The sequence below is a fragment of the Megalobrama amblycephala genome, linkage group LG4, assembly GCF_018812025.1.
Source record: "Megalobrama amblycephala isolate DHTTF-2021 linkage group LG4, ASM1881202v1, whole genome shotgun sequence".
NCBI classification, from domain to species: Eukaryota; Metazoa; Chordata; class Actinopteri; order Cypriniformes; family Xenocyprididae; genus Megalobrama; species Megalobrama amblycephala.
Genome location: NC_063047.1, coordinates 47389243 through 47395288, shown reverse-complemented (window position 1 = coordinate 47395288; position 6046 = coordinate 47389243). Strand labels below are relative to the sequence as shown.

The 6046-nt window shown below is 40.3% G+C and overlaps 1 non-coding gene across 1 annotated transcript; it reads right to left on the bottom strand.

Moving 5' to 3' along the window:
* Positions 1–4196: 4196 nt before the first annotated feature.
* trnar-ucu lies at positions 4197–4269 on the bottom strand. The gene has a single exon. It is a non-coding gene; the product is annotated as a tRNA-Arg (tRNA).
* Between the last annotated feature and the right edge of the window lie 1777 nt (positions 4270–6046).

Here is a 6046-nt window from a genome sequence, read left to right as displayed (position 1 = left end):
TTCATAGCGTTACAAAATATTTTTAAAAAGTAGTGCTCTTGATGAAGGTTTTTGATGAGCAAGATGTGAATCAATCGCACAATACTTAGCTCTAAAGTCTGGTCCCGCACGTGCAATTTCATATATTAGGCCACTGGGCCACAACTGCAAGTGATGTAATTAGTACTACGGCACTAGAATATTACTTTCATAGCGTTATATAATATTTTTAAAAAGTGGTACTCTTTAAAAAGGTTTTTGATGAGCAAGATGTGAATCACTCGCACAATACCTAGCTTCAAGTATTGTGTACTTACCTCTGGTCCCACGCGTTCAGTTTCACTGGAGTAGATCTGATGTATTAGAGTAGTACCGTCATTCCAACGAATTAGCATTACATTGTAGGCACTCCCCAAGAAGAAGAAACTTTTATGCAACCCAGATATGACTCAAACCCACAATGCACTTTTAGAAGACAAATATTTCGTGGAAATTATCTTAAAGTTCAAGCAGAGACAACCATCTGTATCTTAGGCTCTGTACACAAATCCTCACAGAAAGTATCAATTAAAGAATGAAGATCTCACACAACTGCTTTTCTGCACAGTCTCAGATGACCCAGATGGGACTCGAACCCACAATCCTCAGCTCCGAAGGCTGATGCCTTATCCATTAGGCCACTGGGCCACAACTGCAAGCAGCATAATTAGTACGGCGGCACTAGAATATTACTTTCATAGCGTTACATAATATTTTTAAAAAGTAGTGCTCTTGAAGAAGGTTTTTGATGAGCAAGATGTGTGTCAATCGCACAATACTTAGCTCCAAAGTCTGGCCCCGCATGTGCAATTTCACCAGAGCAGATCTGATGTATTAGAAAAATATTTCTTGGAAATTATCTTAAAGTTTAAGCAGAGACAACCATCTGTATCTTAGGCTCTGTACACAAATCCTCACAGAAAGTATCAATTAAAGATTGGAAATCTCACACAACTGCTTTTCTGCACAGTCTCAGATGACCCAGATGGGACTCGAACCCACAATCCTCAGCTCCGAGGGCTGATGCCTTATCCATTAGGCCACTGGGCCACAACCGCAAGCGACATAATTAGTACTGCAGCACTAGAATATTACTTTCATAGCGTTACATAATATTTTTAAAAAGTAGTGCTCTTGAAGAAGGTTTTCGATGAGCAAGATGTGAGGCAATCGCACAATACTTAGACTCTGTACACGAATCCTCACAGCAAGTATCAATTAAAGGTCAGAGAATACTAGACCTTACACAACTGCTTTTCTGCACAGTCTCAGATGACCCAGATGGGACTCGAACCCACAATCCTCAGCTCCGAAGGCTGATGGGCCACAACCGCAAGCAACATAATTAGTAGTGCGGCACTAGAAGATTACTTTCATAGCGTTACAAAATATTTTTAAAAAGTAGTGCTCTTGATGAAGGTTTTTGATGAGCAAGATGTGAATCAATCGCACAATACTTAGCTCTAAAGTCTGGTCCCGCATGTGCAATTTCACGGGAGTAGATCTGATGTATTAGAGTAGTACCGTCATTCCAACGAATTAGCATTACATTGTAGGCACTCCCCAAGAAGAAGAAACTTTTATGCAACCCAGATATGACTCAAACCCACAATGCACTTTTAGAAGAAAAATATTTCATGGAAATTATCTTAAAGTTCAAGCAGAGACAACCATCTGTATCTTAGGCTCTGTACACAAATCCTCACAGAAAGTATCAATTAAAGATTGGAGATCTCACACAACTGCTTTTCTGCACAGTCTCAGATGACCCAGATGGGACTCGAACCCACAATCCTCAGCTCCGAAGGCTGATGCCTTATCCATTAGGCCACTGGGCCACAAATGCAAGCAAAATAATTAGTACGGCGGCACTAGAATATTACTTTCATAGCGTTACATAATATTTTTAAAAAGTAGTGCTCTTGAAGAAGGTTTTTGATGAGCAAGATGTGTGTCAATCGCACAATACTTAGCTCCAAAGTCTGGCCCCGCATGTGCAATTTCACCAGAGCAGATCTGATGTATTAGAAAAATATTTCTTGGAAATTATCTTAAAGTTTAAGCAGAGACAACCATCTGTATCTTAGGCTCTGTACACAAATCCTCACAGAAAGTATCAATTAAAGATTGGAAATCTCACACAACTGCTTTTCTGCACAGTCTCAGATGACCCAGATGGGACTCGAACCCACAATCCTCAGCTCCGAAGACTGATGCCTTATCCATTAGGCCACTGGGCCACAACTGCAAGCTATGTAATTAGTACTGAGGCACTAGAATATTACTTTCATAGCGTTACATAATAGTTTTAAAAAGTGGTACTCTTGAAGAAGGTTTTTGATGAGCAAGATGTGAGTCAATCACACAATACTTAGACTCTGTACACGAATCCTCACAGCAAGTATCAATTAAAGGTCAGAGAATAATTGACCTTACACAACTGCTTTTCTGCACAGTCTCAGATGACCCAGATGGGACTCGAACCCACAATCCTCAGCTCCGAAGGCTGATGCGCCACAACCGCAAGCAACATAATTAGTAGTGCGGCACTAGAAGATTACTTTCATAGCGTTACAAAATATTTTTAAAAGGTAGTGCTCTTGATGAAGGTTTTTGATGAGCAAGATGTGAATCAATCGCACAATACTTAGCTCTAAAGTCTGGTCCCGCACGTGCAATTTCACTGGAGTAGATCTGATGTATTAGAGTAGTACCGTCATTCCAACGAATTAGCATTACATTGTAGGCACTCCCCAAGAAGAAGAAACTTTTATGCAACCCAGATATGACTGAAACCCACAATGCACTTTTAGAAGAAAAATATTTCATGGAAATTATCTTAAAGTTCAAGCAGAGACAACCATCTGTATCTTAGGCTCTGTACACAAATCCTCACAGAAAGTATCAATTAAAGATTGGAAAGCTCACACAACTGCTTTTCTGCACAGTCTCAGATGACCCAGATGGGACTCGAACCCACAATCCTCAGCTCCGAAGGCTGATGCCTTATCCATTAGGCCACTGGGCCACAAATGCAAGCAACATAATTAGTACGGCGGCACTAGAATATTACTTTCATAGCGTTACATAATATTTTTAAAAAGTAGTGCTCTTGAAGAAGGTTTTTGATGAGCAAGATGTGTGTCAATCGCACAATACTTAGCTCCAAAGTCTGGCCCCGCATGTGCAATTTCACCAGAGCAGATCTGATGTATTAGAAAAATATTTCTTGGAAATTATCTTAAAGTTTAAGCAGAGACAACCATCTGTATCTTAGGCTCTGTACACAAATCCTCACAGAAAGTATCAATTAAAGATTGGAGATCTCACACAACTGCTTTTCTGCACAGTCTCAGATGACCCAGATGGGACTCGAACCCACAATCCTCAGCTCCGAAGGCTGATGCCTTATCCATTAGGCCACTGGGCCACAACTGCAAACTATGTAATTAGTACTGCGGCACTAGAATATTACTTTCATAGCGTTACATAATATTTTTAAAAAGTGGTACTCTTGAAGAAGGTTTTTGATGAGCAAGATGTGAGTCAATCACACAATACTTAGACTCTGTACACGAATCCTCACAGCAAGTATCAATTAAAGGTCAGAGAATAATTGACCTTACACAACTGCTTTTCTGCACAGTCTCAGATGACCCAGATGGGACTCGAACCCACAATCCTCAGCTCCGAAGGCTGATGCCTTATCCATTAGGCCACTGGGCCACAACTGCAAGCAACATAATTAGTATGGCGGCACTAGAATATTACTTTCATAGCGTTACATAATATTTTTAAAAAGTGGTACTCTTTAAGAAGGTTTTTGATGAGCAAGATGTGAGTCACTCGCACAATACCTAGCTTCAAGTATTGTGTACTTAGCTCTGGTCCCATGCCTGCAGTTTCACTGGAGTAGATCTGATGTATTAGAGTAATACCGTCATTCCAACGAATTAGCATTACATTGTAGGCACTCCCCAAGAAGAAGAAACTTTTATGCAACCCAGATATGACTCAAACCCACAATGCACTTTTAGAAGAAAAATATTCATGGAAATTATCTTAAAGTTCAAGCAGAGACAACCATCTGTATCTTAGGCTCTGTACACAAATCCTCACAGAAAGTATCAATTAAAGATTGGAAATCTCACACAAGTGCTTTTCTGCACAGTCTCAGATGACCCAGATGGGACTCGAACCCACAATCCTCAGCTCAGAAGGCTGATGCCTTATCCATTAGGCCACTGGGCCACAACTGCAAACTATGTAATTAGTACTGCGGCACTAGAATATTACTTTCATAGCGTTACATAATATTTTTAAAAAGTGGTACTCTTGAAGAAGGTTTTTGATGAGCAAGATGTGAGTCAATCACACAATACTTAGACTCTGTACACGAATCCTCACAGCAAGTATCAATTAAAGGTCAGAGAATAATTGACCTTACACAACTGCTTTTTGCACAGTCTGAGACCCATGGGACTCGAACCCACAATCCTCAGTGAGGCTGATGGGCCACAACCGCAAGCAACATAATTATCTGAGGCACTAGAATATTACTTTCATAGCGTTACTTAAAAAGTGGTACTCTTCACAGAAGGTTTTTGTATGAGCAAGATGTGAGTCAATCACACAATACTTAGACTCTGTACACGAATCCTCACAGCAAGTATCAATTAAAGGTCAGAAAATAATTGATTACACAACTGCTTTTCTGGTCCAGATGACAGATGGACTCGCCACAATCCTCAGCTCCAAGGCTGATGCCGTATCCATTAGGCCACTGGGCCACAACTGCAAGCTATGTTATTAGTACTGCGGCACTAGAATATTACTTTCATAGCGTTATATAATATTTTTAAAAAGTGGTACTCTTTAAGAAGGTTTTTGATGAGCAAGATGTAAGTCACTCGCACAATACCTAGCTTCAAGTATTGTTGTACTTAGCTCTGGTCCCATGCCTGCAGTTTCACTGGAGTAGATCTGATGTATTAGAGTAGTACCGTCATTCCAACGAATTAGCATTACATTGTAGGCACTCCCCAAGAAGAAGAAACTTTTATGCAACCCAGATATGACTGAAACCCACAATGCACTTTTAGAAGAACAAATATTTCATGGAAATTATCTTAAAGTTCAAGCAGAGACAACCATCTGTATCTTAGGCTCTGTACACAAATCCTCACAGAAAGTATCAATTAAAGATTGGAAGAGCTCACACAACTGCTTTTCTGCACAGTCTCAGATGACCCAGATGGGACTCGAACCCACAATCCTCAGCTCCGAAGGCTGATGCCGTATCCATTAGGCCACTGGGCCACAACTGCAAGCTATGTTATTAGTACTGCGGCACTAGAATATTACTTTCATAGCGTTACATAATATTTTTAAAAAGTAGTGCTCTTGAAGAAGGTTTTTGATGAGCAAGATGTGTGTCAATCGCACAATACTTAGCTCCAAAGTCTGGCCCCGCATGTGCAATTTCACCAGAGCAGATCTGATGTATTAGAAAAATATTTCTTGGAAATTATCTTAAAGTTTAAGCAGAGACAACCATCTGTATCTTAGGCTCTGTACACAAATCCTCACAGAAAGTATCAATTAAAGATTGGAGATCTCACACAACTGCTTTTCTGCACAGTCTCAGATGACCCAGATGGGACTCGAACCCACAATCCTCAGCTCCGAAGGCTGATGTCTTATCCATTAGGCCACTGGGCCACAACTGCAAGCTATGTAATTAGTACTGAGGCACTAGAATATTACTTTCATAGCGTTACATAATATTTTTAAATCCCACAATCCTCAGCTCCGAAGGCTGATGCCTTATCCATTAGGCCACTGGGCCACAACTGTAAGCAACATAATTAGTACTGCGGCACTAGAATATTACGTTCATAGCGTTACATAATTTTTTTAAAAAGTAGTGCTCTTGAAGAAGGTTTTTGATGAGCAAGATGTGAATCAATCGCACAATACTTAGCTCTAAAGTCTGGTCCCGCACGTGCAATTTCGCTAGGGCAGATCT